Raw genomic sequence first — 27,125 nt, 5'->3', positions numbered from 1 at the left:
GGGAGGGGATCAAAAGGGAAAAATCATGAATCGCTCGTTGGTTTATTCTCTGACGCTCTAGGGACAGCTTTGGCGGGAGGAAAAGAGCTGTTGGCTAACAGGAATGCGTCTTTTGGATGACCTGTGACGTTCTCTAGTGCTGCGATTGGTAGGATGTCTGGTAGTTTTCCCCTGATTATGCCTAATTTCTGCCGTAAGAGGTTTGATTTTTCTTTAAATTAAAATGTGTTGCTTAAGCTCTTTTTTTTTTTTACGTAGAATTTTACAATCCGCTCTTAATTCTCTGCTCAAAGTCGGCTTCCTGAATATATTTGAACTAGAGTGTACATCACGAGGAAGAAAAACAAAAATAACATGTGACCAGAAGTTTATTTGGCCTCCAATTTCTGAAGGATGCTTTTATGAAAAGCTTTGGGAATTTACATGACTAATTATAATTAATGCTTCACCTTTTTCTCATGAAACGAGAAGCAGGCCCCTGACAGGGGAGGGAAATAAGTAATTTAATCAGGGTGTTTGATATTTTAAATTCCTATTTATTGCTACTCCTATTGGGTAAGTCTTCCCTTACTGCGTATTTATCTCTTAAGCAATTGTCAGCCACAAGGAGATTGATACATACATGCCGCTCAAAAAATAGAATTTGATCTTAGCATATTGAAAAAAAAAGAATTTATATTAGCATTTTCATGAAAATTCTGTTTCCTGGCTGTGTCAAAAATCCTTTGAAATAGGAAAAAAAATTTCTGTTATTCATCTTAAGAGTGATTAGCAAAAAAAAAAAGAAAAAAAAAAGCAATAAGCACCTGACCTAGTAATTCCACTCCTTGGTATCTGCCTAAGAGAAATAAAAACATATGTCTACACAAAGACTTGTATGCCAACATTCACAGCAGCATTATTCCTAATAGCCAAAAAGTGGAAACAACCCAAATATCCATCAACTGATGAATGGATAAACCAAGTGTGGTATAGTCATACAACAGAATGTGATTAGCTTATAACAAGGAATGAAGTTCTGATACATGTGACAATATGGATGAACCTTGAAAACATTATGCTAAGTGAAAGGAGCCAGTCACAAAAACAACATATTGTATGATTCCATTTATATTAAATGTTAAGAATAAATTCATAGAGACAAAGTAGATTAGTGGTTGCCTAGAGCTGGAAGAGTTGGGGAGTAATGGGGAGAGATTGCTAACGGGTATGAGGTTTCTTTTTGGGTTGATGAAAATTTCCAGAATTAGAGTGGTGATGGTTACACAACTTTGTGAATTATATTGCAATTAAAAAAATAAGATAAAGCAAAATTATATTCTGGTGATGGTGGCACAGCTCTGTAAATATACCTAAAAAACTGAATTGTATGCTTAATATGAGTTAATTTTATAGTATGTAAGTTACATCTCAGTAAAGCTGTTAAAAAATTAGCTCCATAGAAATGTTCATAAGGACATCTAAAGAGAAACAGATGAACAGATAACTGATAATTCTTTAATTTAACTTTAATTTTTTATATTTTTTAATTAGTATGGACAAAAATCATGATTGATAGAACTCATGAAATAAATTCCTTCAGATAAATTTGAAATGGGTGACACACATAGCTTGAATTTCAGTATTGTTTGTCAACTTTGTTTTCCTTGGCTCTTGTGTTTTCAGATAAGACTTGGAATAATTGGAATTATAATTTACTTTATGATTTTGAAGGAAAAAACTTCTTACTTACTTAGATCTTAGTCTGACCCCCCCCAAAATAAAAAGTTGAAATGCACTTATGCATTAATAATTTTATAATGGATTTAGAAATACCTGAGTATGGAACTGTTCTAAATATGTTAGGAAATTTAAAGTAGTATATTACTTTAATGTTCTCGCATGACACTTGTTTTGAACTGTCTGCCAAAAGGGGCCCTGGAGATATTCCAAAGAGATATATAAAGTATCCAGGTGCCTTCCAAGGAGAATTGTCAATTGCCAAATTTGGTGATAAATTGCAGGCTGAGTCCACATTGCAGGCCACAGAATATTCTTCATTAATTTATTCAGCAGACATTTCCAGAGGATTTATGATGTGCCTGGGTACTCTAGTCACAAATTAAACAATAACTACCCTTTAAGAACATACAAACTACCTACCAACGTTTATATTTAAAAAAATTAAAACAAAGCATTTACATATGAAATACTACATAATGATACATGGAAGCATATGATTGATTAAGTGCCAAATGAATTGGCCTAGAAATACAAAGTGAGGTAGAAGTTTAGAGACTGTTATGGGCTGGTGTGTTAGAGAACTTTGTGAAACAAGGGGAATTTAGACTCTACCTTGTAGCAATAAGAATTATGTAGGTAAAGAGGTGGAGAAGGATCTTGGGTCTGGATAAGGATGAAAAGATGAAGAGAGAGGAGTTAACCTCTGTAACTGGAACTGTGTCTCTGTTGAGTAAGAGTGAAAAATATGATTGGTTGGTTAAGTAGGGAATAGTTAAAAGGCCTTGAAGCTATTAATTCTTTTGATAAGTATTTATTGAACAAGCAATATTTATGTGACAGGCACTAAGCTAGGTACTGGAGACACAATAATGAGAAAAACAAGCATGGTCCCTACTTTTGTGGAGTTTACCATTTATAGTGGGAGAGAGAGAATCACATAAATACATATTTTAGGTTGCAAATGTAGTACATGGTGTTATGAGAGATAATAACTAGGGTTTTTACCTAGACAGAGAGGTCAGAAAAGTTTCTCAGGAAGTGTCCATTATGCTGAGAACTGAGGAAGAGCAACAGTTAATTGGACAAAGGGAGGAGGGAAGAGCATCCCAGGCCAAAGGACAGCATGTGCAAATACCCTGAGAAGGAAAGCCCTGTGGTGAAGAGCAGAAATCAAAACAAAGAGAGGACTTGGGGTAAAACGGGACCACAAAGGTCAGTCAAGTGACAGACTCTGAAGAGCTTTGTAAGCCAATTTAAGGAATTTTGCCTTTATCCTAGAATCCTGCTGGGAGGAGGACATAAGAAATGGACTCCATTATGTAGGAAATGGAGAGTTAACTTGTAGTGGTTCCCAAACCTGCTGTGAGTCAGAGAATTACCCTGGAAATTCTGATCCATGTGCCTTGTAGTTGTGCCCAATTAGCTGTTTTTTTAAAAAACAAATTTCCTAAGTGATTATTAGACCAATGGTATCTCTGCAGAAATACCTTAGTGGTTGAGAGCTTCAACTCAAACCTACATTTGAGTCTTAGCATTGCCACTCAGGGGCTCAGCAATTTTGGGTGGGTTATTGATTCTTTTTAAGCCAAAGTTTCCTCATCTTCAGGAGGAGAATTACAGAACCTACCTCACTGGGTTACTGGGAGGATTAAATGAGAGAATTCATTTAAATTGTTCAGGACAACACTGGGTACATGGTTAAGAGCTCCATTGGTGTTAGCTCTTAATTATTACTAAAAGTTCTTGAGTCAATGTGAGAGTGATTTAGGGGGATTAATTTTGCAGTGGTATGCAGGGTGGGTTGGGCACAAAGACAAGTTAGGACTGGCCTAGGTCTCAGTAACTTAGCCATGGTCTGTAACTATTTCAGAAGTTTGCTTTAACACAGCTATAAGTCCTTGAAGAGCCTTAGATTGGCTAAGTAGTTTTCAAATAGATAATGTTCCTGGGTCTCTTAAAGGACTTTTATAGGGAGACCTTGGTCCCCAGAATACATTTTACTGGCTTAGCATCTATAATGTTACTTTTTCTTTTTATATAAGTTTATTTGTTTTAGGCTGCATTGGTCTTCGTTCCTTTCTCTAGTTGCAGTGAGCAAGGGCTACTCTTCATTGCTGTGTGAGGGCTTCTCATTGCGGTGGCTTCTCTTGTTGCGGAGCATGGGCTCTAGGCACACAGGCTTCAGTAGTTGTGGCACGTGGGCTCAGTAGTTGTGGCTTGCAGGCTTTAGAGCGCAGGCTCAATAGTTGTGGCGCACGGGCTTAGTTGCTTCTCGGCATGTGGGATCTTCCTGGACCAGGTCTCGAACCCCTGTCCCCTTCATTGGCAGGCAGATTCTTAACCACTGTGCCACCAGGTAAGCCCTTTAAGATTACTTTGAATTGACCTTTTCTTAATTCTGGACAGAGGCTTCACTGGCCACTTATAGAAGACAGTCTAAAACCAGTCTCTTTATCTTCATTTGCTATTCAGAGAATAGAATTTTAACAGCTTATGTCAACTCTAACGGAAAAGATATTTACAAAGGGTAAATAATTTTACAAAAAAAATCATCTACTAATTAGTCTTCTTTTCCTCATAAATATTGTGGAAGACTCATTACTTTTCATTGTCCTTGGTTAAATTCCTCTCTCCGGGTTAGGTGTCCCTGGGATAAGGCAGTGGTATGTCAAGAGTAGGTAAAAATCACAGGATAAGATGCCACATCTTCCTTCTTGTATCTTGTTTCAGGAGTATCAATTTTATGCAAAAATGTATATATAAAGAATTATTTTCTTTTTTAAACAAGTGTGGATGTCAGAGCAGCAGTTCTCAAAAAGTCATCTAACAGACTTCTAGGGCTCCCTGAGAACCTTTCCAGGAGGTATGTGAGGTCAAAGCTATTTTTATAATAATACTAAAACATTATTTGCCTCTTTCACTGCATTGGCATTTACACTGATAGCACAAACAATGGCGGATGTAACTGCTCGTATCTTAGCACCATTAAAGGCACTGACACCAAACTGTACTAATGGTTATATAGTCTTCACTACCACACACATAGAATAAAAACAGAAGTTCACTTAAGCAGTAAAAATTATTCATTTATTAAATTTTGACCCTTGGATATGCATATTTTAAATATTCTGTGTGATGAAATGGGAAATATGCACACTTCTGCTGCATCCAAAGTATGTTAGTTGTCTCAGAGCAAAACACTTTACATGATTGAGCTACAAGCTGAACTAGCTGCTCATCTCACACTATTTTACCAAAGACTGACAATAAACATTTTAAACTTTTGTGCTGTTAAGAAAGTGAAAAGACTTTCACTTGTTTCAGAATGGGAGAAAATTTTTGGAAATAATGTATCTGAAAAATGACTTGTGTCTAGAATATATAAAGATTTGTTGCAACTCAATAATAGAAAGGCAAAGAACCCAATTAAAAAATGGACAAAGGATCTGGATAGACATTTCTCCAAAGATATACAAATGGCCAGTAAGCACCTGAAGAGATGCTCACCAACGTTAGCCATCAGGGAAATGCAAATCGAAACCGCTATGAAATACCACTTCACTCCCCCTAGGGTGGCTATAATAAAAAAGATGAATAATAAATGATAAGTGATAATAAGTGTTGGTGAGAATGTGAGGAAGTTAGAGCTCTAATACACTGCTGATGGGAAGGTAAAATGGTGGGGCCATTTTGGAAAACAGTCTGGCACTTCCTCAAAATGTTAGACATAAAGTTTCCATATGACCCAGCAGTTCTACCCCCGGATATATACCCAAGAGAAATGAAAACCTGTCTACACAAAAACTTGTACATGAATGTTCATAGCAGCATTATTCATAATAGCCACAAAGTGGAGCAACCCAAATGCTTATCAACTGATATATGGGTAGATAAAATGTGTCCATACAATGGAATATTATTCAACCATAAGGGATGAAGTACTGTTAAATGCTATAGCATGGCCGAACCTTGAAAACATTGTGCTAAGTGAAGTAAGCCAGTACGAAAGAGAACATATTCTATGATTCCGTTTATATGAAGTGTTCAGAATAGGTAGGTCTACAGAGACAGAAATTAGATTAGTGGTTGCCTAGGGTTGAGGGAGATGGAGTTTTGAGGAGTGACAACTAAGGTGTGCAGGGATGTGCACCTCTTTTTGAGGTGATGAAAACATTCTAAAATCGATTGTAGTGATGACTGCACAACTCTGTGAATATACTAAAAATCACTGAAGTGTACACTTTAAATGGGTGAATTATTTGGTGTTTGACTTGTATCTCCATAAAGCTGTTGTTTAAAATAACACCAGATAAAGCCTTAAAATCCATTGTTAGTTGACTGATGTATTAACTTATGACATATCAATATAACATAGTATTATATAGCTGAGCTATTGAAACAAATGAGATATTTCTATATAGGCCATAATGAAAAGTTGCTAAAGATGTAGTGGTCATCAGTTAGGGTTTTTTTTTTGTTCCACAGAAATCAACTCTAGCTAATTCAGTCCCACTAGGGGACATTTGTTAACATCTGGAAAGTTTTTTGATAGTTACACTAGCATCTGGTGGGTTGAGACCAGGGATGCTGCTAAACATACTATAATGCACAGAACAGCCCCTCACAACAAAGATGTTATGGCTCAAGATGTCAATAGCACTGAGGTTGAGAAACACTGAGCTAACTTAAGCAAAAGGAAATTTATTGGAAGGAATTGGGTGAGCTCACAGGATTGAAAGTAAGGCAGGAGAACCAGGCTGGAAGCAGTCAGGTAGGCTACCACAGAGAATTGTCTTGCAGGAACATTCCGTGCTCTCATATGGGTTCAGCACTGGAATGGATAAACTCCCTCCAACTGTTTGTATTCTGCTCACAGTTCAAAATCTAAGGAGAGAGCATCTAATCAATCTTCCTTGCCACTTGGCTAAAGGAAGGCAATGTACCTTGAATGAAGGCAGTTCCTCACAAGGAAGTACATTCATTAGCAAGCACTTTTGACCATATAGTTATGATTCATTTACTATCTAGGTGCTGGGGATAGAGGAGAGAAAAAGAGACAAAAATGCTCTTGTGGAGCTTATATGCTTATGCTGCTAAATCAGGGCAGACCTTTAATAACTTAAAGAAGGTTGAATAGTTGCCAAACTCCAAAACCAATAAATACTACCCATATGTTAAGTGAAAAAAGCAGGGAGTAGATAGTATCTATAGTGTTATCCAAATTATTATTATTTTTTAACTTAGCATGTGTATGTAAGGAGATTTCTAGAAAGACACATAGGAAATGTTTTTTGTTGTTGTTTTTTTAATATTACATGTGGATGGTGAAACTGAATATGGGGAGAGAAGCCTACTTTTCATTTTATTTCCTTATGATGTTTTCATTTTCACCATGAGCATGTATTTCATAGTTAAAATTTTTTAATTAAATAAAAAAAAATCATTGGTGCAAGTGAAGGATGATGAAAGGCTTTTAAAAAGTCACAATATTGGGAGTTCCCTGGTGGTCTAGTGGTTAGGATTCCAGGCTTTCACTGCCGTGGCCTGGGTTCAATCCCTGGTTGGGAACTGAGATCCCACAAACCGTGTGGCCAAAAAAAAAAAAAAGTCACAACATTATGGTGGTTCTGCTTATTATGGAAAAATGGAAAGAAAGAAAGAAGAAGAAAATCTGAATGGGAAGTGTGGCCTGTAATCATTTAACAAATATTTGTTGAACACCTACCTGCCTTAGGTCCTTTTTGGACAAGGTGGAATATAAGTAAATAAAATATCAAGCAGCAGCCATGTGTGAGGCACTCTGTGAGGTGCTGTATCTGGGAGGGGATTGACATTTGAAAAAGATCTGACAGCTGCCCTTAACGACTGCCTGTTGGCATCTAGTTATTGAACACCTAATATGTGGCATGTGCTGGGCCCTATACACACATTATCTCAAACCCTAACAATGACCTTATCAGATAGATGGCTGTGTCTCTCATATCACAGATAAGAACTTGAACACTGGAGAGATGAAGTCATAGCAAATAAGTGGCATAGCTGACCTTTGAATCCAGGTGTATCTGACTTCACTGGAGAACAGTGTATGAATATGTGATAGTTAAATAACAAGTAAAGAAGAAAGTGATTTATTGCAAGAGCAATCACAGAACTACCCATGATTAATTTCTGAAGAATTTTACAGATAGGTAACCCAGGAGCTCAGAGAAGGGAAGAGAAGTTGCTGCATATTGGAGTGGTCTGGGCAGGCTTCCTAGTGGAGGAGTGGTTTGAATTGGGTCTCGAAGGAGGAGTATATGGATATGTAAAGAGAAAGGCAGTGTCAATCTTTACTAAATGCCTGCTTGAGTCTAAAAACACTTCACCTAATCCACGTAGCCTCATTTGGGAGGTGAGGAAACAGAGGCCTCCGCTTACCCCCACCTCCCTGCCAGGAATAGGCTCTTAATAGGCCTTAATTTTTGGCAATCTGATAGGGGTGAAGTGAAATTTCATTGTTATAGTCAAATGTTTACCTCTATTGTATAGCTTCTGGGTTTTACCTCTTGGGTAAGATGAATTAGTGATAGAAGAGAAAGTGTATGTAATAAACTAAAAGACCAGGATATAGTCTTTGGGAGAATAGATATTCAGTATAAGTCATTTTCCTCTACTAAAAGAGTTTTAGGCTTTTATGAAGGTATTATAACTAACTTGATACCCTACAGCTGAAATCTCAACTCGGTAAGTCTGAGAAAGATCACCTATTTGTTTATTCAACACAAGTTCTTGAGCTCCAACTATGTACCAGACACTGTGGGAATACTGGGGATACAAATATATGAATAATACATTTTTAGTCTGTTCTTGTCATCAGGTTGTTTACCGTTTAATGGAAGAGACGTATTGTCATATATTTACAATATATGGAAATCTGAGCCAATATGTCTGCACACACTCCCTGAAACCTAGGAGTCCTCCTTGAGTCCTCCTTCTCCCTCATCCCCCTACCCTTCAGTCAGTCACCAGGTGTGGTCCGTTTATCTCCTAACTTTCTCTCAAATCCATTTATGTGTTTTCCATTGCCCCCTCCTTCACCCCAGTCCAGTTGCCTGTCATCTCTTACCTTGGACTACTGACTAGTCTCATAATTGGTCTCCCCACCTTTGCTTTCATCCCTCTCCAACTGATTTGACAATTGGCCTCTCCAGTTTACTCTTTCTTCCTTCAATTCACGAGTAGAGTGACTTGTTAAGAAATGTAGAACTGCTCATGTTACCTGCTTGAAGTCCTTCTGTGGCCTGTTTAAATCCTGGTGAGAAGGAGCCAGTAGAAAGCATAAATTTAGCAATTTGGAGAAAAGGGGAATAATCCATGAATTATGCCTTCTAAGCTTCATGAGGGCAGGCCAGGACCATACCTGTTTTGTTCACTATTGTATCCCCAGTGCCTTGCACAGAGCCTGGCCCTTGGCAGGTGTTCAGTAAATATTTAGTGAATTTTTAAAAGGGAGAGACACTTCTAAGGCAAGAATGAACCCTGAAGAAAAAAAAAAAAGAATGAACCCTGAGATGTTTGGAATTGGAAGTATCGATACAAACTAATGATTTTATAGATATACATACATAGATAAACACACACAGATGTGGGCATACATATGCTTTTGGCTCTATCTGCTGAGAGGGCCTAAGGCAAGTTATACCCCAGAACCAATGAGTATACCTAGTGCTATCTCCAATAGAGGGAACAAGGGCTCTTTGGAGAAACTGCTAATCCTAGACTAGTAGCAAAGGAAAAGTACATGAACCTGGAACATCTGCAGTGCCAGAAAGTAGGGATGTGCTAAAAAACTGATGGGGCCATGTCAGAAGTGCCTAGGAGTCAACTTGAAGGGACCCCAATGGCCAAATCAGGGACATTTTGAGTAACATAATAAATAATGATAATGAATTATAACCTGTAGAATAAAATATGAATCTGTGAGTCTATGCTATTAAAAATAAATGAATAAATCAGGGGAGAAGGAAAAACTCTTCCTTATAGTGGCATTCCAACTAATTAGAAGCGTTGATGAAAATAGCAAATCACCACTTGCAAACACCACAGGAATAATTGATATAGGCAAGAATCATTGATGGATGCTAAAATTGGTGGGTGAAAGTATGTTGATAAACAGGATGTTCACATAGTCAGAAAGTATCTTCCCAAAGATATTTAAGTAGAAAGGGAAAAATAGTAGCTTTACAGTGGAGAAATCTGGCAGACACTACCTTAACCAAGTGATCAAAGTTATCATTACCACAATGGGGCATATCCACATCATGTTCCTTTTGGAATAATGCACTAAGAAGGACACAACATGACTTCTGTGGTATTATTGCCGAAAATGCATGACCTGAATTTGATCATGAGGAAACATCAGAGACACCAAAATTGAGGGACATTCTACCAGATAGCTGGCCAGTGTTCTTCAAAAGTGTCAAGGTCAGGGGACTTCCCTGCTGGTCCAGGGGTTAAGACTCCACGCTTCCAATGCAGGGGGTGTGGGTTCGATCCCTGGTTGGGGAATTAAGATCCTGCATGCTGTGCCGCGTGGCCAAAAAAAAAATAAAGTGTCAGGGTCATGAAAGACAAATACTGAGGAATTGTCCCATATTAAAGGAGACTAAGGAGACATGACAACTAAATGCAATGTGTGATTCTTGGTTGGATTCTTAGAAGGGGCATTGGTAAAATAAGGTCTGTAAATTAGATAATAGTACTGAATCAATGTTAATTTTCTGATTTTGATAATTACACTGCGGTCATTTAAGATGTGAACATTTGGAGAATGTGGGTGAAAAGTGGAGGGAAATTCTTTTTTGTAACATTTTTGTAATTCTGAAATTATTTCAAAGTGAAACATTAAAAGTAAAATAAAACCCCCTTTTTCTGAAGTTTTGAATTTTATTTTATTTATTTTTTTATACAGCAGGTTCTTATTAGTTATCCATTTTATACATATTAGTGTATGTATCAATTCCACTCTCCCAATTCATACCACCACCACCACCCCTGCCGCTTTCCCCCCTTGGTGTGCAGACGTAAAACCCCATTTTTAATGGTTTTGTATTGCCCTCACTTACTTTATCTTGCTTTACTTTACTCCCCACCTCCTTCCAGCTTCCCAAATGAACCCTGAACTCTAGCATGTTAGTTACTGGCTTTCTTCTTTAGTTCCTTGAATACACCATGCTTCCTCCTCCTCAGATCCTGACAGTAAGAAGCATGGTATTCTCTTTGCATGGAGCATACTTCCTTTGAAATTCATCCTTTTGTTCTTTAAGGCTCATTTTACTTACTCTAGAAAACCCCTCCCTGACCCCCTAATCCAGGTCCCAACGTTGTATGGTTTCATAACATCTGGTACTTTTTCATAGCATTTTTACAACTGCCATGAAATTATCATGGAGTTTACTGTTTAAAATCCCTCTCACTCACTAAAAATTTATGTTCATAAAAGATGGAGGGATTGTCTTTTTTTGCTCAATATTATTTCCCTGGTACCTTGCACAGATTTTCAATGACTATTTGAGTAATTAATGCAAGTCATGCAATGGAGCATCCCCCCTGCCAAAAAAAAAAAAAAAAAACCAACACAACTTGGATGAAACTGGACACAGGAGACGTTTTAAGTTTGAGGAGATGAAGGTGGAGACCAGAATTGGTGGCAGTGACAGAAAATGATAGATGGAGGAGTCTTATCGTGGAAGGAGCCATAGGACTTGATAAGGGAGGAGGAAGAGTCAAAAATGACTCAGGTTTAATCAGCAGCAGCAAAAAGGTACACAGTTGACATGGCAGTTGAGTCACTTTTCCAGCAGTATTTTTTGAGAGTATGTTCCTAAACATTTGAAAATGGTCTCTATTTATTTTTAATAAAAATGCTTTAAGTGGTAAAATACTGTATTATGTGGTAAATACCAATTGCCATGCTGATTAGTATGTTTGGTATACTAAAAAGTACTAGAGTATTTTAATAAAAATACTATAAACCCATGGTAAAATACTGCCTTGATTCATATTAAACAATAAAAATGACTATATGAGAACACCTGAGTATCCCTCTGTAGTGGGTACTGTGGTGCTCCAATCCACATCCTCTCTTCACGGGTAATGTACTCCTCCCTCAGCTGCTGGGAATTTTAGTTCCTGATGGTGAAAAGCTTTGTTTTTGCTGGGTGTTGCCTTAGGTTGCAGGGAACTGCCTCACTTTAGGTTATCCTCCCAGGTTATGCCTCACTGGCCCACAGCCAGTGACGGGCTGATTTAAGATGCAAAGACCCAGCTTCCTTGCCTTATTTGAAGACAAGTCTGAGGGACCTGTCTCAGCTACCACAGGTATTGGCCAAGTTGCAACCACTTTGGGGTCAGTGTCTCCCTCTGACTCTCCTGGTCTTCCTCATTGCATTGCAGATGTATTTGCCAGTTGCGTCCTGCCTCAGTAAATCTCTTGCTTGAAATTGGTCTCAGAATCTGTCTCCAAGGAACCTAACCTATGACACTATCTAATCTGCCTACTCTCTAAATGTTGCCATCATTGGAACCTCTGTGTGTGTGTGTCTGGGTTCTGTTTTTGTTTTCTCCCCCAAATATACCCCGAAAGTGCCCAAATTAAATGTACACCTTGACGAGTTTTCAAAAACTCAGCTTCATTTTTATCAAAGAAAGAATAAGAAAATGAGTTTGGGTAGAGTGAGAACCACCTACATTTACAACTTCCTCATGGTGAAAACTTTGAGGGAAGGGCGGGTTGCCAAGGGAAGTTGGAAGTTTCTCTGATTTTTTTTTTTTTTTTTTTTTTTTTTTTTTTTTTTTTTTTCGGTACGCGGGCCTCTCACTGCTGTGGCCTCTCCCATTGCGGAGCACAGGCTTCGGACGCTCAGGCCCAGCAGCCATGGCCCACGGGCTCAGCCGCTCCGCGGCATGTGGGATCTTCCCGGACCGGGGCACGAAACCGTATCCCCTGCATCGGCAGGCGGACTCTCAACCACCGCGCCACCAGGGAAGCCCAGTTTCTCTGATTTTAAAAGAGCAAACAATTTTGCTCTTTTGGTTGACTGCAGTGTACTCCGAAATGAGAGGAACAATCTCAGTATACTTCATAATACATGTAAATGAAATGGGGAAAATAATGAGTGTCAGGGACCAGAGGAGAAACTGAATCATTTCACTAGAGGAAATGATTCAGAGAGAGGAAAAGATGATCTTCCTGAAGGTCAAATATCTATAAATCAAACATGTCAAAATATTGCTAAAATTTTGAGTAACCAAGATTTTTCTGTTAGTCAAGCTCTTTGTAGTACTCTTTTGATTTTAAAGTAAAATTTCAAGAATTCTTCTGTGTTTTTGTTTCTCAGTGATAGATAGAGCTTTCATCGAGAGTGTTTAGTTCCCCTCTGTTCAATTCTTTCTGTCTCTAACATCACCCTCCTCGTTCTCTCGTGCCTGGATGATACAACAGCTGGCCTCCTAATCAACTATCTCTCTCTTTCCACTTTTATCCTCACCACAGTCTGTTCTTCACACAGAACCATGATGGCCTTTTTAAAGCATAAATCAGATCATGTCACTGCCCTGCTTATCCCCCTCCAGGGGATTCCCATCACACTTAGGAAAAAAACCCAAAATCTTAATTTAACCTAAAAGGCACTATACCATATGGCTTCTGACTACCTCTCAGACCTCATCTTGTACCACTTTCTCCTTGTTTACTCTAGCTACAATAGATTAGATGTTCCTCTAAAGCAGGGGTCAGAAAACTAAGAGGGGCCAAATTGTGCTAGAGGCCTATTTTTATACTGCCATTTTTAAAGGATTGTGAAACAACTACAACAACAGGAACAAAAAGAAGAATATGGAACAAGAGACCTTGTGTGACTTGCAAAACCTAAAACATTTACTATGTGGCTCTTTTACAGAAAAAGTTTGCCAACTTCTGCTTTAAAGGCTTATCCCTCCTGCATTAGGATCTTCACATTAGCTATTCCCTTTGCGTCCTCCACTACCAGTCTTCACATGGATGGGTCCTTTTAATTCAGGTGTGAACTTGATTCAGGTGTCACTTCATCATTGAGGCCTTCAATGACTACCTAATGTAAATATCTTACCAGATTCTCTCAATCACATCAACTTTTTTGTTCTTTACAGCACTTATCTGGTATTTACTTATTTTTATTTTTTCAATAACCATTCCCCCTCTCCTCCATGTAGAAAGATCTTTTCTTTCTTGTATACTACTCCTGAGTATTCTTTATCTTGCATTTAGATGGAAGAGAGCAATAGTAAATGTTCGGCGCCTACTGCATAGTTGGTGCTCAATAAATGTGTTGAATGAGTGAATTTCCAGATTATTTCTGCATATGAAGTTTAGGTCTTCTGCTTTCTTTTTGTCCTCTCTGAGAGGACCTACAGTGCAAACTGCAATAAAGAGCTACTTTAGAATGGAGAGGCCAAACAATGCCTCTCCCTTAAGAGAACAGATAAACTTCTCTTTTCCTTTTCCTTGCTTTCCCTGGGAGAGCCCACTGATAGAAGAGTGGGATGTTTCAAAGAGATGTCTCAAGGACAACTTATATTAAAAAAAAAAGAAAAGCGGAAAAAAACCATTTCTTTTCATCTTTTTCTTTCGCGAGAGGAATTTTTTAGGGTGGTAAGATTGGTCGAGGTCACATTTTCCACGAGGCTCTGAGGCTTTTGGGTGAAGAGTTTAGGTGGATGCCTCTGCTTGGGAGATGGATTTAACACTAAGAGGAACCAGGCCTGAGCTCAAAAGAGAAGCCAAGAACAATGTGAATAGGACTTGTTCTAGGTGATCAGGTATGAGGGAGGAAGGTAAAAGCCCAATAAGCACAGGTCCTGGATTTTTCTAGAGTTTAATTATTTCACATGGTCAGGCCACATGTTTTGACTTTTGGTAGGAAAAATATGGTTACTAAAGCAATGGGAGGCATTGCCTGCTGCAGTTAAGACCAGTGCAACCAAATAAATTAATTAATTAAAAAAATAAAAATAAAGCAATGAGAGGCAGTGATTGTAAAGAAAATGTGGGCACTGTCCTCTGGGTGTGGCGAGATGTGAGGCATAAGAGTTAAGCTGTAGAGCTTGAGTTTTGGAGTCAAAATAGACCTGAGCTGGGCTTCCCCTGTGGCGCAGTGGTTGAGAGTCCACCTGCCGGTGCAGGGGACACGGGTTCATGCCCCGGTCCAGGAAGATCCCACATGCCGCGGAGTGGCTGGGCCCGTGAGCCATGGCCGCTGAGCCTGCGCGTCCGGAGCCTGTGCTCCGCGACGGGAGAGGCCACAGCAGTGAGAGGCCTAGCATACCGCAAAAAAAACCCAAAAAACAAAATAGACCTGAGCTTATTCATCCACTGGTTTTGTCACCTTGGGCAAATTATTTAGCCTTTCTAAACCTTGGTTTCTTATCTGAAAAATGAGAAGAATGATAGCTTCCATCTTTTAGGATTATTTTGAGGATTAACTGATAAGGCATGTAAAATACTTATTTAGATGCCTACATAAATAAGTGATCAGTTAGTATAAATATCATCATCATCATTGCCAGGTGGTGAAGAAATTTTCTAAAGCTACAGATGTTGAAACTAATGAACAATAAAATCTGTACCCTCTAGCAGTTTAAGGATATGTCCCACTGTATTTTGCTTCCATAAGTAGGAACACAGGATATGGAAAGGGGTGGGGCAAGAAATGTGTGGGAGCAAGACCATTGTTGTTTGAAGAAGCATGGTCTTAACACAACTCATTTGATTCCTAATGTTAAGTGGAAAGGAGACAAGGAAATCTGTACTTGTGTAGACCTTCCACATAAATCCATCTGCATGTCAATGTTAGCTTTGGATTTCATACATTGACCTCTACTGCTTTACAGTTTATTGAAAATGCCCTTGTACATGCTAATATAATTCTGATTATTTGGGTAGGGCAGCTGTTATTATTATCTCTATTTTATTCTAGAGGAAACAAAGACTAAGAAATTGAGAACATGGGTTTTAGAGTCATATTGCTAGGGTTTGAAACCTGGCTTCTCCACTTCCCAACAGTGTAACTTAGGGTAAGTTACTTGAACTTTCCAGAGCCTCAATATCTTCATCTGTGGCATGGGAATAATGAAGATACATACCTCTTAGGATTGTGTGAAATTATTCAGGTAAACAAAGTACATGTATGGCAAATAGTATGTGTTCAATGAATATTTGTTATTGTTATCTCTCAGGGCCAGGCAGCTAATAAGTGGTAATGCTAGTATCTAAATTTAGATAATTGGATTTCATACCTTATGGCCTTTCCACACACCACCTCCCATAATATTAATAATGTTGACTCTCTGCCACTGTGATGATGTATGATCCATAACATTAGGACAGGTGGTCTAATTTGTTTTTCCAAAAGTGGTAGGAGATCCATCTAAAGTATCCCTTTTGGTACAGTTGGCACACATATCTGTTTCTCAGCTTCCTCAGTAAGAGGACAGCTGTGGCTTCAGGACAGAACTACACCAAAAGCTCTGGACTTTGTTTCCACTGGTTGGAGCAAAGTGCTGAGGATACCAGTCTACCACATGAGAAGACAGAGATAGCCTACATTAAACTGAACCAATGGGAGACTTGTAGTATAGTTGAAAAAGCATGCACACTATAACTAGTAAGTTGGAAGACTTGAATTCTAATCTTGGATCCACCAGTTATTAACTATATCTTGTAACATCTCTGAGCCTGGGTTTCAACATCTTTATTTTTCTAGCTTTATTGAGGTATAATTGATACCCACATATTTAACATAGGGATCCCAGTAGTCATCCTTGTTGCTGTCACCTATTCATACAGTCCCTTTGTGGAAATTTGGAAAAGATGCCTTTTCCTCCAGGCAGAAGCAGCTCTGCCACTAAGGTTCATGAGCTTGGTGACCAGAGCATGTAGATTTCAGTCTCTACTAGCCTCCTTGGCCAGCCTTCTGGTGCACTGCAGCAGCAAACGCGAGGGCCCTGTCTGTGCTGTCTTTCCACCGCACAGGGCTGTTAATATCAAGTGAGATAATAAGTTGAAGGAGTTTGGTAAAGTCTAATCCCCTCTGTGAATGTAAAGCACTGATATCACACAAACACTACCTGATTTCAAATACCAGGATCCAAGGGTGACTTGGGTAGACATTCTGACCATTGCCCTTCCCTTTGGTTCTGATGATCCTGGTGACTCGTTAACTTGTACAACACCTGTTGTGTACGTCTGTAGGGATTGTGGCCAGGAAAGATTTTCTCCATCATTTTCAGGCCTGGACCAGCCTTGCTCTCTAGATATAAGACTAAAATCAGTTCTTTTGATGATTCATCCTCTTGGAAACAATCATGTTGTTTTTAGAACACCCTGGAGTGGGACTGGGTCTTCCCCATAGGTGGAATCTGGAATCCTTTGGTTAGAATTTATCTTTGCTTTTCAGGCAAAGGTCATTGTGTAAAAGCTTTGCGTTAAGGGGAGAAAGAAAATTTGCTGAACTATAATTTGCCCTCTTTTCACACCTCTGAAGCCCAAGCTATCTGCTGGGCTGTTTAGATCAAGTAGGACAAGAGGACCTGCTTGTATGGATAGGTAAATCACCTTTCTAAGTTTCCATTTTGTTATCTCGAATTAGGGACAATAAGAGTACTTACCTCATAGGTTTATTACATGGATTAAATGAACTAATAAGTAGAAAGCACTTGTCACACAGTATATGCACAATAACTGTTAGCTGCTCTAATTACTAGACTCCCTGCAGGATACTCTACCTGACTTTGAGGAAGAACAAAAGCATAAGTTCCAGGGCCTTCCCTCAAGAAGCTTAGAGTTCTAGCTGGGGAATTAACATAATTATACCAGAAAAGGTAAATAGAAATGCAAAGCTATAAATGTGTGGTACAGATAGATGCTGTTTTTAGGAATTGGTGTTTGAAGTAGGCCCTGAAGAAAGGTGAGATTAGGATAAGTAGAGAGGATGAGGTGGGTATGCCATATGGGATCGGTAACATTAGCAAGGTTCAGGACCACGAGTAGACCAATTTGCCTCGAGAAGTGGGGCCAATGCCATCTGAGAATATGGGTTGGGATTAGGAGAGAACCCTAAATACTAGGGTAAATGTTTGCTCTTGTGCCATAGAGAACGATGAGTGACACGGTAAAACTTGAACATGGAAATGTCCAGCAGGCAGTTGGAATGCTCTTGGGAAAATGCTCAGAGCTGTAGCTAAAACTTTGGGGATGGAAGTTGAAATTGTGGAAGCTGGTGATACTTCTAAGGCAGCTCCTTGAGAGGTGCCTATTGATTCCAATTTAATGAGGGCAACCTGTGAACAGCATTTAAAGTGAAATGGTGAAACTGTCAGGAGATTTGAAGAACAACTTAAAACATTAACTAGGTAGGATTTGCTTCTCTGAAGTCTTTGCTTCCCAGGGGGAAGCTGTATTTAGTGACCAAGAGACCGAGAAGAAACTTCAGAAGTGAAGAACCAGGGCTTCCCTGGTGGCGCAGTGGTTGAGAGTCCGCCTGCCGATGCAGGGGGCGCGGGTTCGTGCCCCGGTCCGGGAGGATCCCACGTGCCGCGGAGCCGCTGGGCCCGTGGGCCGTGGCCGCTGGGCCTGAGCGTCCGGAGCCTGTGCTCTGCAGCGGGAGAGGCTGCAACAGTGAGAGGCCCACATACCGAAAAAAAAAAAAAAAAGTGAAGAACCAGGAGAGCAGTGTCTTCAAAGACAATGGAGTACTGTCGTGTTAGTTTTCTCCTGATCTGTAACAAATTACCATAAGCTTAATGGCTTAAAAAAAAAAAACCCACTCATTTACTAACTTACGGTTCTGTAGTCAGCATGACTGTGGGTTCTCTGTTTAGGGTGTCCAATCCACTTTCAGGTTCATTCTTATTGTTGGCAGAATTGCCTTTTTAGGACTAAGGTTCCTGTTTTCCTTCTAGCTTGGAATCTTGGAGGGCCATCTTAGAATTCTGCCTAATGCAAGTGTTTTATGAAGGATAAATGGCAAATAAAATAAGAATTGAAAAGGTGTCAGTTGGTCATTGGTGATTTGAGTAAGATCAGTAGCAAGAGCAATTTCGGCAGGATTTTAGGGGCAGAAGCCAGATGCGGTAAGTCTGTGGAGTCAACTGGAAGTGAGAAAGAAGTAAAGCTTGGATTTAGCTGTTTCTTTCAAATGGCCAGGCTGGAATGGGAAGGAGAAAGTTGGACATAACTAACTAATGAACTAGGTCTCAAGGAAACTAGATGGAATGAACTCTAGACTATAGATGGAGGGATTAGTGTGGACTTGTAGGGAACTCAGCTTCCTCTGAGGTAGGAGGTAAAGCAAGTATGGGTGGGGATGCAGATAAGTTTGTAAAGAGAGGCTGGGCAGCTGAGAAATTGAGGAAATTACTGCCTAATATCCTGTTTTCTCTTAGAGGTTAGAGACAAGGTCAGTAAAAAAGCACGTGAAGTTTTGGAATTTCTACTTTGTGGCTAGGAGGTTTTTCATAAAATTGCTGAATGAAATCAAAACTAATGGACAGAGAGGCAAGAAACATAAAGAACCCCAGGTGCTCTTCAGAGCGCCCACCAAACCATACCTGACTCACCTGGCTCCCCTTTTGCTCCCTTTCTTTTGTTCCCTTCTCAAACAGTCTGATCTAGAATTGCTTAACAGGTCCTTTTACTCAGAGGAGGTGGATTTCCTGCTAGTAAATTACCTTAGGCTTTAAGATCTTAAAAGCTTTCTAGATTACTTAGGGGATATCTAATTTACCATAGTTGACCATAATGATTTTTCCTTCCTTAGGCTGTGAGGTCTTTGAAGTCAAGGGATTTAGGCTTTTTTTCATCTTTGCACTTAGTGCCTCTAATACAAGTCTGGCACATAGGAACTCCCCAGTTTATTTCTCCAGCTTAGATGACCCAGACTTAAGGCTCCCTCCCTATTTGGCCAGATTGTGCTATTTTTTCCTCTTTACTTTAGAGAAGATAGTTAACCTTTACAAATACATGTATATGTTTTATAAATTTAAAGAAAGTATAACAAAAATGTAGAAAAGTTCAAAAATCATGTGGTCCGTTTTCTGAATTTTTAAAGTAAATACACTTGTGTAACAGTGTCCAGTTCAAGAAACAGAGTAGGGACTTTCCTGGTGGTCCAGTGGTTAAGACTCTGCGCTCCCAATGCAGGGGGCCCGGGTTCGATCCTTGATCGGGGAACTAGATCCCGCGTGCCACAACTGAGAACCTTCATGCCACAATTTAAGACCCGGTGCAGCCAAATTAAAAATAAGAAAAAAAAAAAAAGTGTATCACCAGGATCTCTGCAGCCCCCCTCCCCCCTTTTTTAACATCTTTATTGGAGTATAGTTGCTTTACAATAGTGTGTTAGTTTCTGCTTTATAACAAAGTGAATCAGCTATACATATACATATATCCCCATATCTCCTCCCTCTTGCGTCTCCCTCCGACCCTCCCTATCCCACCCCTCTAGGTGGACACAGAGCACCAAGCTGATCTCCCTGTGCTGTGTGGCTGCTTCTGACTGGCTATCTGTTTTACATTTGGTAGTGTATATATGTCCATGCCACTCTCTTCGTCCCAGCTTCCCCTTCCCCTTCCCCATGTCCTCAAGCCCATTCTCTACATCTGTGTCTTTATTCCTGTCCCCTGCAGCCCCCTTTTATATCCCCTATCAATCATTATTGCTCTGCAGAAGTTACCAGCATGCTGCCTTCTAGCCCCATAAATTAGTTTTATTAGAACTTTATATAAATTGAATCATATAGTATATATTCTTAGGTGTCAGGCTTCTTTCACTCAGCATTGTATTCATGCAGTTCATCTAGGTTGTTTTATAGAGTTGGCGTCTATTCATTATCTTTGCCTTATGATATTCCATTATATGACTCTATCACAGATTTACTTATTCAATCTATTGTAGATGGATATTTGCGTTGTTTCCAAGTTTGGGCTATTATCAATAATGTTGTTTTGAACATGTCTTTTGGTGAACATATGTTTGCATCTTTATTGGGTATATATCTAGATGCAGTATTGCTGGGTCATAAGGTGTGTGAATGTTTGCTTTAAAAGATCCTACTAAATAGTTTTGCAATGTGGTTGTATAGTTATACTAAATTATACTTCCATCAGCAGTGTTTGAGAATGAATTGCCCCACATCCTTGTGAATGTGTGGTATTGTCTGCCTTTTCCAATTTTAGCCATTCTGGTTGTATTTTGTATTTCTTTGAATATTAGTGATGTAGAGCACCTTTTCATGTGCTTTTTGGTCATTTGAATATCTTTTGTTAGAGTCTCTTGCCCATTTTTCTTTGGGATGTTCACTGTTATTAACTTGTAAGAGTCCCTTATATATTTGAATTTCAAGTCCTTTGTTGAAAAAAAAAAATATATATAGCATATATTTCTCCCATTCTGTGATTTTTCACTCTGACTTTTGGTAAACAGATGTTCTTAATTTAATTAGTTTAGTTTATTAAATTTTTCCTTTATAGTTATTGCTTTTGTGACCTGTTGAAGAAATTGTTGCCTGCTCTAATGTCATGAAAATATTCTTTTAAAGGCTTTATTGTTTACCTTTTACATTTAGACTCACAATCCATCTGGAATTGATTTTTGTGTATGGTGGAATAAGGGTGAAGGTCTCTTTTTTGCCATATGGATATTCAGTTGACTCCAATATCCTTTATTGAAAAGACCATCCTTTCACTACTGCAATGTTACTGTTTTCATAAATCTGGTCACCATGTTACAGGAAGGGGGACCCCTTCCAGAGCCTGAAAGTGGGCTCTTGTCTAACGCTCAGAAATGAATTGTTCAAGGAAACACATGCGCTGACAAAGCAAGACACTTTATTGGAAAGGGGAACCCAGGCGGAGAGCAGCAGGGTAAGTAAGGCAGCCTAGGACAACTGCTCTGCCATGTGGCTCGCACTCTTAGGTTTTATGGTAATGGGGTTAGTTTCTGGGTTGTCTCTGGCCAATCATCTCTGGCCCACAGTTTGACTCAGGGCCCTTCCTGGTGGTGCGTGCATCTCAGCCAAGATGGATTCCGGCGTGAAGGAGTCGGAGGTGGGTCGTCTCCTCCCTCTTTTGGCCCCTCCCGAATTCTCCCGGTTAGTTTTCAGAGGCAGCACCATGTTCCTTATTGGGACCTCTTGTTGTGAGACAACTCAGGCAAGCGGTTATCATCGTGCCTGGCCAAGGTGGGTGGTTTCGGTCCACAGTTCCTTAACATCTATACATATGTGGATCTGTGTCTGGACTTTTTGGTCCATTTGTCTATTTGCTTATCCTGTGCCAATAACCACACAATCTAATTATTATAGCTTTATAATAGGTCTTGATATCTGGTGGTGTAAGTCCCTCTAGGTTTATTTATTTTTTGCCACCTAGAGTGTGTTGGCATCCTTGCCCTTTGCATACAAATGTAAATTTAATTCAACAGATATTTCCTGAATACATATTTATTATGTGCTAGGCACAGTGACAGATGTTGGGAATATAGCTGTCAATAAAGATAGGCCTGGTCCTTTCCTTTTAGTTGGGAAAGCCATTGAAATGAAGTGAGATGAGAAGAGGGCCTAGGACAGAGCCCTGAGGAACTCAATATTTAAAGTCAGTTAGCAAAGAAGACAGAGAGAGGGCGTGTGTGTGCACATGTGGGCAAGCGAGTAAAACCCCAAATGTAAGAAAACCAAGAAAGGACAACATGAAGGAAGCCAAGGGAAGAAGGTATATCTAGAAAGTGTGGTCAGTTATGTCAATGTTGCTGCAAGGTCAAGTAAGATAAGACTAACAAAACATCCTTTGGACTTAGCTCTGAATGGCTATTGTGAACTTAATGAAGCAGTTTTTGTGGAGGGGTAGGGTGTGTGTCTTTATTAGATTGTAAACTCTTAGATGGGAGCAAAGTTCCTTGTTCGCTTAGTGCTTAATGAATGTTATTTCATGATGATAATCCAGTGATCTGCATACTGCTGAGCATCATAAAGGTCCAAAATTGTGCTCTATTTTATAACACTTCCCATTCTTGCAGCTGATGAAAAAGTAATGGCTCTTGTAAATGGAGGATAATTTAATACTTACTCAAACCTTGGCTGTTTTATTTATTTTTATTTTTTAAATGAACTTTATTTATTTATTTTGGCCGCTCTGCGCAGCGTGTGGGATCTTAGTTCCCTGACCAGGGATTGAACCCTTGCCCCTGCAGTGGAAGCACTGAGTCCCAACCACTGGGCTGCCAGGGAAGTCCCAAACCTTGGCTGTTTTAGATAATCAAAAACTATGCTTCATCCATCCATTCATTTATCCATTTATTCACTTATCAGCAAGGGTACATGGAGCAACCACCAGCTACCCGGGACTCATAATCATTGTGCTGGAGATGTAAGTAGGGAAAGAAAGGAAAGAAGGAAGTCTAGAAAAATGTATTTGACTCATGTATATCTCAATGAATTAATTTTGCAAGTGCAATCTCTATTTTTACAGCCTTCCATGACTATTCAAAAGGGGTCTATTGTTAAGCTTTGTGACCTAAAGACAAAATTTCAGAAAATGCTTCCTTTTTGGTTAAATAAAGAACAAGATTTCAGTAGAGAAGTTCTTTGTCTTTGTTAGGGGTCCTCCTATAATTTATTGTTTGCTTGGTATTTACTTACACCTTGGTATATATGTATGAGTCGTTTTCTTTTAAATTTGAGTGCTCATTTTAGGAACGGAAGAGCGGAGATAGTTCATTTTCAAATACAATAAAATTATGTTAAGTATGGGCTGTGCTAATTATTTATTGTCATTTATCAAAGGGTCAGAGGTCAAAGTTTATTTTTCTTCATTGTGAGAATTATTAGTAGACCTGTACTTGGGGTCAGGTGGATTGATAAATGCCCAGGTAAACCATTTTCAAGCACACCTGCGTAACTTAAGAATTTCTACTTTACCAATAAAGTCTTGACATATTAATTTCAAATAATTTTAAAAAACTATTTCTTAAAACAAGTCTTTATAAGGGTTTTATGAGGGGAACTTTTTTTTTTAACTTAATTGCAGTACTTGAAAATGTAGAAGTTTGGTAGGTTAGGGAAGTATTCAGGAATAAGATTAGCCATGAGTTGATCTTTACAGACTCTGTAACGTTGGCAGAGGTAAAGCTTTCTTTAGGAAGGTAGAGGAAGAAAAAAAAGAAGGGGGAATATATGCTAAGTTCACAGTAGGAATAAGAAGATAATTTATTTAGTTCTTTTAAAAAGAGCTTTTGGCAGATTCATTCAAAATGATTTTTTCCTCTTAAATTGTTAGTTTTGTTTTTTTCCTTAGAAATAACTAGAAACAAAGACTAGTAACTGCTGCAAAGTGGTAGTCTCTGGTCATACTACTTTAGTTGTAATTGGTGAAGAGGGGAAATAGAGAAATAAGACAGTTTTAAATGGTGCTTAACATTTTTAGTTCCAAGTCCAATCAGCAGAATCATCAACTGACATTTACTCTGAACCTCTTGGGTGAATGGCACTGAACCAAATCCCACAAGAAATAATATCTTCTGCCTATGTGAGCAAACTGGTAATTGAACTATTGCTCTCAGAAGCTATAGATAATACCAGTTGATAAGATGTTATGAGATTCCAGCCTTGGAGTTATGAGGTTAAGATAGGAAAAATGTACACCGGAAAAATAAATTTTAGATAGAAACTGTATCTACTTTCTGTCTTGAATAAAGAAGTCACTGCCCTATACAGTGAAACTCTAAACATGTCAAATATTTTTTAATGTTTAACCAAACACTATTTTAGCTTAAAAGCGTTGAATTTTATTTGATTGATCATTGTATGAATAATGCAAGGTAAACTTTCATTTTGACAAGCAAAATAAGGAGGTGAGTTGATTTCTAGCATATGAAGTAGAATCTTGAAGTAAGTGATTTGTGCCTTCATTTCAAATACAAAGAAATCTTGGTGGATAGATAAGATGTCAAAAATTTGTGACTGAAACCTATTTTTAACCTGACCTCCAAGGTTTATATCGTATTTAATATTAAGGTACTTTTCATTTTATAATATTAAGCATGTGTCTTTTAAGTATGGTCAGATTTTAAGTATCTTTCCCTAGTAGTCCGCCTCCTCCCTTCCTTATTCCTCCCCACCCCATCTCTTTTGCTGTGATAGGGTTCCTATTGCTGGCTACCCAGTCATTACCATTCTAATACCATTTAAGGTAGCTCCACTGGGTTTCTTTATTTTGAGTCCTAGAATCCAGTTTCTCTTTTAACCTGGCCTCCTAAATCAGTTGACAAACCGGTTTATTTTCCCCCGTGTTCATCTTAACAACTCGTGATTTAGATTGGTTAGGAAGATACAATGTAATCGGCACAACCTCCTTCCCGTGGAATCAGTATTTTGGAGGCTTCCTCCTTTCCTAGCGGAACATTCTCCAGTCGGGCAGCGGACCTAGCTAAGGACTTCAGCCCCCACAGTTCCCTGTGTGCGCATGCCCTCTCTTCTTACAGTTGTCAAAGTGCTCTTGCCAGAGCGGTCACATAATCAACCTGAAAGAAGAAAATAAATACTGTACACTTTTTAATTTTATCGATCCTTAAAAACTGGACCCTCAAAGGTAACTGCTGCTAAGAATTTGTTACTTGAGATTGGGTGATTGCATGTAGAGGAAGATCTATTGTGTGTGGGGTGGGGGGAGGGGAAGGAGGTATCTATTTCTCGGACTCTGCTGTAAATAAGAAAAAAGAAAAAAAAAACCCAACAAACAAAAAACCCACCCAAAGGAACAGACTGTACAAGCAGTTACTGACATTGCATATTAACTTTGTAAATGTTATTTTCATCTATTGCTTATCTTTTGTTTAAAAGGGTCTTATTTATTTATTAAAGATGGGTCTTGACCTTGACAGAGTGAATTTATGCAGGCAGTGAAATTTATGTCTTTAAGAAATGCTGAAAAGAGAAATGGGTGTTCCTGGTATGATAAATTTTTTTTAATTTAATAAATATATTAATATTACTTATAGCCTTAAAATATTCTGAGTCTAGCTTACTTTTTGGCTTTTTTGCTATAGTACAGCATTAATTTTTCCACCACAGATATATAGTTTAAACTGAAGGCATTAACAGAAAGCATTGATACAAGCATTGGAAAAGCTGAGTGATATTAAAATTATAATCAAATGCATATTTCGGCCATGATGATATGGCTGTTGTAAAGACAATTCTAGCACACTGGAAGAGACTCAAATCCCAGATTATAATGGTTTACTGCAGCACTGCTTAAACCAAGTATGAAAATGTCTCTTTCTGTGTCCATTTCCTTTGGCAGCAATAGAACTTTGTGCTGTTGTGAATCCAAGCTCTGCTTGCCTCTTTGTCATATTTTACAATACTGATCAAAGCCATTATTTTAGACGAAGGGAACTAAGGAACACAAAGTCAATCTTAAGTAGGTTTTATTGGTAGTAGCTGGCAATTTGTGATGTGTATTATATTGGGTTGGGTTTTTTGGGGGTGGGGGTCAGGGAGGGAGGAGTAGAAAGGAGAATAAGGTGGCTGTGAAGCTTTTCCTCGAGCCCACTATTTTGTCTATGTATTAAACTTTGAAATGAAAGATTAACCATTTTAAAGATACTCTTTAATAAAACAGTAGAACTACTTTTAATCCCATTTCTTAGTCTGACATATTTTGCTTAATAGTTGAGAGGGGAAGCATAGACATTTTCCAACACATTTATCTTACAACATTTATTATCGTGAGAATGTCCAAAGACAGAACTTCTGTGTGTATCTGAATGCCCTTTACAAGTGTCCTGAGAAAGATGCTTTTCCAAGTATCTGAGTTAATTAACTGCATTAAACATATTAATAACTTTGTTGCAATTATACTGAATCATCATCTAAAAATAATTGTATATTTGGTCATATGCTCCTTGAACACTTCAAAACACTTGTTTTCAGGGTCTTAGCACTGTAATATTCATATATTTAAAACAATTAATGTGCTCTAAGGGACAAGCTAACTCAGTGATAACTATGTGTATGGAAATCTCCTGGTTTTGAGAGATGACTATTTTCATCCTTGAATGATAAAACATGCTGTATGGCAGAGGTGAATATAGCCCTTCTGTGCGAAATGGAAAATACCATACTCTCCTTATATGGCTAAATGAAGCAGTGATGGCAATGCACTATAATTACAATGTATGAGAATTGGGGACTTTGTACTATGCTATTTTTAACACGTTAGCTAGCATTTGGTAATTCAGGGTCTTTAAACCATAATCTTTCACTGCTAATACTAGTGATAAGAGAATGGATTCTAAATTTGCCAAAGCCTTGTGACCAAGGCAGTAGCA

The 27,125-nt window shown here is 38.7% G+C and overlaps 1 protein-coding gene across 1 annotated transcript in view; it reads left to right on the top strand.

The window, feature by feature from the left end:
* CPEB3 (cytoplasmic polyadenylation element binding protein 3) overlaps positions 1–27,125 on the top strand; it is a gene marked incomplete at both ends in the record, with an annotated part of 179,931 nt that overhangs the window by 637 nt on the left and 152,169 nt on the right. The window contains one exon of the mRNA XM_079702412.1: positions 62–148. The remainder of the gene's footprint in view (positions 1–61; positions 149–27,125) is intronic.

Source organism: Hyperoodon ampullatus, assembly GCF_949752795.1.
Source record: "Hyperoodon ampullatus genome assembly, chromosome: 1".
Lineage (NCBI taxonomy): Eukaryota > Metazoa > Chordata > Mammalia > Artiodactyla > Ziphiidae > Hyperoodon > Hyperoodon ampullatus.
The sequence above is the reverse complement of the archived record's forward strand: the minus strand, read 5'-3'. Positions and strand labels throughout refer to the sequence as shown.